Below are 8,431 nucleotides of genomic sequence, written 5' to 3'. Positions count from 1 at the left end.
TTGGTGATATTCATCTATAACGAGAAGCAAGAAGAATTTCTCAGAGACACCGTGAATAACTAGGAGCCGCTACTGAAAATCAAAGCCAAAAGACTTCTATGACAAGCATGGTAAAAAGTAAAAGACCTTTGCTGCCCTCTGTCAGTACAACAAGCATCAGAATGACATTTTGGTACCGTCTTTGGGAGCACCACAGACAGTCAACATATTAGGAATAAATGGTGGGAAAAAAATGTTGCATAAGTTTGGCATAGCTGTTTTTATATTCTGTATGCATGTGTGTATACATATAATGTGTGTATATAAATTTACATACACAGACCACAAAACACCAGATTATTGCAATGTTATAGTGTACCTTGATATCGAAACTTTGAAGAATTTGCTTTGTAAAAAGACTCCTCTATGTATGAAGAGGTATATGAGCAAAGTACAGGGAATATTTTGTTTGTGCAAATGAGTCCCAGAGATCAAATGGCAGCAAGAGGCTTTGGGAGGATGAGCTGTGGGTATAGGTATAGATGGTTGGCACTTAGAAAATGTAATGCAATGAGAGAAAGTGTTAGTAAGGAACAGGGCTGGACCTCTGTAGTGTGGCGCAGAAAAATGAGGGTGTCAGTAGAGTTGCTGTCCAGTGCCAAGACTGAAATACTTGTACACAAGTGTCAGTGCCCTCCAAAGAGAGGTAACCAATCTGGATTACTACTGATCTGCTAATCCCCACAAGCTTAGGACAGACAGACAGCTTGTCTCAAGTACCAAAGCAATATGACTGTAAGAGGCTGCTTCTAAAAGTTATTTTAGATGTCATACTACATAGAGATCGGTCACTGAGTATTGTGCGTCTGTTCGTATTTAGACTACCTGTGTTAGCAACACCTCTGCCTATGGAGACTAATATTAAATATGTATTCTCTGATTTGGGTTGCTTTGCAGCAAGAAAGTACTTTTATCAACACCTTTTCTGTGTCTTTAAGAATTTTCTTTTATCTGTTGAGTGGTGGTTTACTGTATAATGGGTAAGGCAAGGTGCTATTGACACAAATTGGTGTAGCAGAGTTGGTGTTCCTGGAGGTGATTGTAACATGGAACTAGTGATAAACTGAACTTACATGGGTTCAGTCTGAGATAAGTTTGGGGAATTATTCTAAAATTTGGATGCAGATTCTGAACCTCAATTAAATCAATGGGAGCCGAATCCTAAAAATTAGCAATGGCCGTTTTCTAGGTTAATAGGCAAGGGATTGTCCAAAAAGGAATGAGGGGATGGGAACTGCCCTTGGGCACGTGTGCCAAAAATAAATAAATGTATGTATAAAAATTAAATTCCATTTGGCAGGAAGCAGTGATTCAATGTTTAAAAATTGAAACAATAAAAATTCAAACTTCCTTCTTGGGGGATGCTGTGAAGCTGTCTGTGAAGTGGCACGTTTGTACAATGTATACAATATACTATAGCAAATATTTTATATTCCATACGAGACTGTTAAGGGCCCCCCCCAAATTCTTTACCAGACCCTTCAGGGGGTCCCCCTAAATTTCATATCATACTCTTTGGTATGGACTCATACACAGTAAGGTGGTGCACATAATAGGGAATGTGCTGCGTGTCAAACAGAATATGGTGGTGCAGAAAAAATGGAATATACAACATGGAATAAGGAATAAGGCGTTGCAGAACAGGAAACGTATAGCAGAGTGAGACCGTGGCAGATTGAGATAAAGTAAGAATATTGCAAAATATTAATAAACTGGCAGAGTTGTTTCACCACCTCAAAAGAATTGACTTGTTGCTACTGCAGTTAAGTGCCATGATCTGACTACCTCTATGATGCTGCCTGCAGGTCAAATACAAATGAATCACAAACCCTTTCATACCTCCATCAGTGAGGGACCCACACATGGAGTTAATCTGCTCCCCACCCAGATGCTTATCAATGCATTGGGGCAGACTCTTTCTGCCAGCTCTATTAACAAGTGACAGTGGCATTCAGGTGAGCCGTCCCAGCATTCTGACAAGGATCTAGATGGGGCCAGGTGGCACATTTTAACTGCAGAGGTGTCCACTGCTCTTCTATTTCTGGGACCACGGCTAGGTTCCCCCATGGTTCAGGCCCCATAGAAACAGTATGTGCTGCTATGACAGTAGTTCCTCCACTGGGGCAGAATTGGGAAGGTAAGTATGTAACTGAGTGGGCTGCACAGTATGAAACAAAAATCAAGAACACACAGGCAAGACCTCAATCAGACTGGAGAAAAGTTTGGGAAGTATTATTTTTACAAAAAATTAGTGGATGTGTGGAACAACTTCCAAATATAACAAGTAAATAATAAGTGAATTTGAACATTCTTTCAATAAAAGGATCTATTCTCAAACAAAATGTTAAAAAAAGGCAAACTCAATGGACTACTTGGTCCTTTTCTGCCATTAGGCAGAGTCACATCTATGCAGGCTGCGGTTGATACGTTTTTCCAGCGCTTTTTGGTGAGTTTTGAGTTTTTGAATATGCGTTTTGGTTTTTTTGGCTAATAGGAAAGTATGACAGTTCTTTTCATGTAGTGTGACTTTGATGCAACTTTGATGCAACTTTACACTCTCTGGAACTCAAGTAGCATCAAAGTATCATCAAAGTCGCAACCTTTACGTATCTACAGTTGCATGTTAGGGTTAGGGTTAAGGGATAGGGTAAATGTTAGAATTAGGGTTAGAGTTACCCGTAATCATTAGGGTTAGGCTTTGAGTTAGAGCAATAGTTAGGGTTAGCAGTAATTGTTGGGATTAGCATTCTAACACTATCAATTACCGCTAACCTTAACATTTAACTCTAGCCCTTAACCCTAACCCAAAAATGCAACTTTGGACACATAAAGGTTTCTGCACTACTTTGATGCGACTTTGATGCTACTTTGATGCTACTGGAGTGTCTGAGAGTTTAAAGTTGTAATCAAAGTCACATCAAAGTTGTACTACATGAACAAAACTGTCATTCTTTCCTATCAGCCAAACCCCCCCCCCCCCCCTCAAAGCACATCAAAAACACAAAACATGAAGTCTATTACATGCAAAACACTATGGAAAAAAAGTCCCTGATGTAGCAATCATGCACACAGAGATGTACGCGATCATCCATTTTTCTCCAAACCCCTCCATTTTGTATCTCTCTCTCCCAAATCAGATTCTTCCGATATCCCCCCTCCCTCTCTGTTGAGTGACATGTGGTCTGTTTGATGCAGAGTTCAAAAGGCAACAGGCTCCAGTGGGAGAGCTCCATGGCTCCATGGCTTTATAAAACCCCCAGCCGAGCTGTGTTAGATGCCTGTTAGCTTTGCAATCTGGGATATCGTAAAACCATAAACTAAGTCCTTCACTGAGTTCACAGACATTCCAGGTAGTCATAAAAACAGACTTACATTTAAAAACTCACTTTTCCATATCATTTTCTATCTTCAAATAGGAAATAATTAAACAAACATGGAGCACATATTCGGATGGCTCAGTCTAATACAAGTCGCCTGAGACATTACACCCCCCATCTGACATATACAGGAGAGCAGAAAATTATATCTCCTGAACCATTCAAGCAAATATGTCATATTTCATATCTAACCGTTCAGTAGATGAGTCTGCATATTAATCAACTAGTGGCAAGGCTGCTAAATGCACCGAGAATAAGTTATGAACCATGACATCAACTGGGAGAGTTTTTGGTTCTTGCGTGGGTCTCCGCCCCAACACACCTGCCCAAATGAGGCGATTGGTTCTCTGCTTCAGGGAGACACCCTGCTGAGTTCCTAGAAAAAGCTAAGCTGAGTTGAGCTAAGTTGAAGAATCTCCCTTTTTAACATCGGAACTAACTTTGGGAGATAAAGCATCCTTTTGGCTCATGAAACCTGATCTGCTTAAACCAGGACATTTGGCAAGTACTTTACCTCCTTAAATTCCTTTCTGTTATCTCTTTGCTGTGCTATTGTTCTCTGTATATTTATATATATTGGCTACATCTTTTTCTGTAAATATTTCTATTGCACCCTTTTGACCTTTTAGTAATAAGTCTTACTTTCTGAAAATGTTGAAGTGTTTCTAAAGCTCTTTAATGCAAACTAAGAATCCCTGCCTCTGAAAAGCGCTACTGTGTGTGTGTTTTAAACTTCGGTATATCTCTGCCTGTGGTGACAGTGGTATACCGACGCTTATGCAAACATCATAGTGTTATTGCTGATATTGCCAAGTTTCCTCTTTCTCTGTACAAAAAGGAGGTGGTGGCAGTGTGAAAGGTTAATTGCATAATTAACCCGACCCAGTAACAATTGCTCTCTGGCTGCCGGCACACAGGTTGTGGTCCATTAGCTGGAAAATCTTTGTGCAGTGTGCAGCTGGGCGTGGCATTGTTACGCACGTGACAGCGTGGTTTTAGATTGGTTAGTCCTTTGGTCACGAGTTTGGTGAGAAGGGCTGGGGTCTGACGCCGCGATCGTCACACCTGACCCTTTCAAAAAAATGGATTAGCTCAAAACGGACAGATGTGAACTAGATTTAGAGGAAACCATGTTAAATGGACTGTAGTGTGTTTCTAAAAACCCCAAACTCACTAAAACGCATAGGTGTGAACCAAGGGTCAGTCTTAATTATTTTGGGCTATAAACCGCTGTAGTGAATTACATATATTAGGTGTATATAATTGTCATGAGTGGAGGGAAGGCTCTTCGGTATTTCATTATGCAAGTGCTGTTTTTCTAAATAAAAATAAATGTATTTCTGCATGGCAAGCCCTTCGACTGGTCATGTGGCAAATAGTTTTTCTACAGTCAGCAGAAAACTGGTTTTCCAAAAAGAAAAAACAAACATACTTTTTGACAGGATATATATTAACCACTTGCAAACCGTGCTATAGCTGAATGACGGCTACAGCGCAGTTGTCCAGTTCTGGGAGGGCGTCATATGACGTCCTCCCAGAACGCTCCCCTAGGGGAGCGCACCCAGCAATCTCCAAGATCGGACACAGCTGATCATATGATGTGGTAAAAGGCCAATCAGAGCAGCCTTTTACCACGTGATCATTGTATCCAATGACACAGCAGATCACCGGTAAATGCAGTTGCAAGTTATCGGCTGCACTTTCCTCACGCTGTGAAAGTACTGCAGATAACTGTCAATTGTCAGAGGACATAATGGCACCGATCATCAGTGCCCAGCAGTGCCACCCATCAGTGCCACCCACTTGTGCCTAGCAGTGCCACCCACCTGTACCCATCAGTACCCAGCAGTGCCACCCACCCAGTGCCCAGCAGTGCCACCCATCAGTGCTGCCCAGCAGTGCCACCCATCAAAGCCCTGCTGTGCCTCCAGTCAGTGCCACCCATCAATGTCCATAAGTGCTGCCTATCAGTGCCCATCAGTGACGCCTATCAGTGCAGCATCATCAGTGACGCCTCATCGGTGCCACCTATCACTGCTGCATATCAGTGATGCCTATCAGTGCTGCCTATCAGTGCCCATCAGTGCTGCCCATCAGTGAGGCCTCATCAACGCACATCAGTGAAGGTGAAAAATTACCTGTTTGCAAAATTTTATAATAGAAACAAAGAAAAACTTTTTTTCACATTTTGTGCTCTTTTTTTGTTTATAGCACAAAAAATAAAACACCCAGCAGGGATTAAATACCACCAAAAAAAGCTCTATTTGTGTGAAGAAAATGATAAAAGTTTTATATGGGCACAATGTTGCATGACCGCATAATTGTCATTCAAAGTGCGACAGCTCTGAAAGCTGAAAATTGGCCTGGGCAGGAAGGGGGTATAAGTGCCGGTAGGCAAATGGTTAACCAGTATGTTTCCTAACTGGCCAGCATTTTCACCTATGGAAAGAGTGGCAGACTTGTAATAATATCTACCTTAAAGCTCAACTCTAGGATAATAGCAACATCCCCCTTCCCCCCAACCTAACGTCTGGCATGAAAAAAATATCCAAATGCCTGAAATCACACTCATTTCTCTCCTCTTCTGTTTACTTCCTGGGATCCTACTTCAGATCTCCTTATCACTGCTTCCTATTGGTGGAGGCAACACTTCCAGTGGCTGGCTTCTTTCTGATAGGCTCCTGAGACAGGAGAACTCATGGAAGTGAAGAGAAGACCAGTGTCCAATAGATGACAAACATGGAAAAATGGATGGTTATACCAGGATGATGCCTACAGCTGCAGGCATCATCCTGGTATCATTTTTTTCAGCTGGCGATCGGCTTTCATGTAAAAGCAATCCTAGTGGTTAATTAGCTGCAGGATTGCTTTTACAAGCAGCGGGAGATGATAACCTCTCCCACGCTGCCTTCCACAGCCTCCTCGGGCAGTCCCGTGCCATCGGGGGAACCTGAGAATGCAGCATGAATGGCTTAGGAAGAGGTTTGTGGAATCAAGACTGAGGAGTAAGGTAAATGAGGCACAATGCACTATTTAATTTTCATTTATGTCTGGAGTTGGGCTTTAAATCAAATCCGTGGCCATACAAAACATACACTATATTGCCAAAAGTATTGGGACACTCCTCCAAATCATTGGATTCTGGTGTTTCAATCACCTCCATGGCCACAGGTGTATCAAATCAAGCACCTAGGCATGCAGACTGCTTCTACAAACATTTGTGAAAGAATGGGTCGCTATCAGGAGCTCAGTGAATTCAAGCGTGGTACCGTGATAGGTTGCCACCTGTGCAATAAATCCATCTGTGAAATGTCCTTGCTACTAAATATTCCATGGTCAACTGTTAGTGGTATTATGACAAAGTGGAAGCAACTGGGAACAACAGCAACTCAGCCATGAAATGGTAGGCCACATAAAGGGGGGTCAGCGCATGCTGAAGCATACAGTGTGAAGAAGTCACCAACTGTCTGCAGAGTCAAAAGCTAAAGACCTCCAAACTTTGTGTGGCATTCAGATTAGCACAACAACAGTGCGTAGAGAGCTTTATGGAATGGGTTTCCATGGCCGAGCAGCTGCATCCAAGCCTTACATCACCAAGTGCAATGCAAAGGGTTAGATGCAGTGGTGTAAAGCATCACAACAATAAAGCAAAAGCAAGCCACCAAAAATGACACTAATTGTTAATGTCATAAGCACCTCTCCGACTCACTTGTACAAGTGTGGATACATAAACCCAGGGGACAGCATACTAAACAATATGATAGTGTGACAAGAACACGCCTATCTGAAAAAGAAGGTTTCTAAAAGATCCACGCGGAGTAGTATGAATTCAAATGAATTTAACAATACTTTATTTGATCACATAGATCATGGGGAGGTTAAACATAAGCACGGTGTACATATGAAAAAAATAAAATCATGTTTAAAAACACTTAGCGTCTTCAATTAAGGGTCATCTTAGCCAACAGAGCACCATATAAGGCAGAGTAGTGTAATGATGGAATAGTTATCCTGGATTTCCGTAGGTTTCCTGCTTAATATTTGTGTGAACCGTATATTCAGTGGGTGTGTTCCCAGTATATATCAGGGACCTCCTGGAATGTACAAGCTGGAACACAAAAATACATGGTATGTATCTAGCAATATGGAAACCAAATCACATCCAAAATTTACCAGGCCTCCCTCCACAATAGTCAATGGATGCTGCTGTTACCTTCTCAGAGGTGAGACTATCATACCCGCCTCTCAAATGTAGGGACTTCCTGGATAGCCACCCCAAATGGAACAAGGTCCACAGTACCAAATGATTCTGAGGATATACATAGAAAAAGATAATAAATGTGTAGAACATGGGCATCAGGTAATCCCGAAAACAAAACACACATAGAGATGTGGATATATTACCATCAATAAGGATCAAGAAGACTCCTGTCGACTTGAACTAAGATCAGGTCCTTGATGCTTTTCCAAAAATGCATATGGGGGTGAGGGACCAGGTATACACGATGCGTGGATTTCAAACACATATAGTGTGTATATAGCATATAGCAGGCCGTAGATACCTGAATTTAATATACCCAGTAAACGGTTTCCAAAAATTGCTCAATTTGAGAAGGTTATTTGCGGTTTTATAAGGATGTGGCTATGTCACAGCAAAAAATACCTGAATAGGATAGCGTATGTATATATATATATATATGTAGATTCTCCTCCTTAGAGGGTTTCCAAAAAATTCCCCGAGTATACAGGGTAAATTAGGCCCATACAACATGCCCTATGAACACCATGTAGGCTCTGTAAATCTCAACAGCCGTAAGCTTTTAAATAACTTGCCACCGGTGGAAGATATATTTCCCTGAGGGATTGCCGTTTGCGAACCGCTGTGATAATAGCCCACTGGTAGTTCTCAAAAGGTCTTGGGCCTACCTAGCAGGGAGCTGTGACACCGCCGTTCCTTCCCGCCTCGTGGGCGCCGCACCCTGTGAAGACGCCGAGCGTAGTGACGTCAATACGTT

At 42.0% G+C, this 8,431-nt stretch overlaps 1 long non-coding RNA gene across 1 annotated transcript; it reads right to left on the bottom strand.

Annotated features, from left to right (window-relative positions):
• Positions 1-7,250: 7,250 nt before the first annotated feature.
• On the bottom strand, positions 7,251-7,930 carry LOC149467662 (uncharacterized). The gene is made up of 2 exons (XR_016311895.1): positions 7,630-7,930; positions 7,251-7,524 (listed from the first exon to the last, which is right to left on the bottom strand). It is a non-coding gene; the product is annotated as an uncharacterized LOC149467662 (long non-coding RNA).
• Between the last annotated feature and the right edge of the window lie 501 nt (positions 7,931-8,431).

This window comes from Staurois parvus, unplaced genomic scaffold (assembly GCF_062004578.1).
Source record: "Staurois parvus isolate SC_StPar_1 unplaced genomic scaffold, SC_StPar_1.0 ptg000104l, whole genome shotgun sequence".
NCBI lineage: Eukaryota > Metazoa > Chordata > Amphibia > Anura > Ranidae > Staurois > Staurois parvus.
This window is presented reverse-complemented; position numbering and strand designations above follow the sequence as displayed.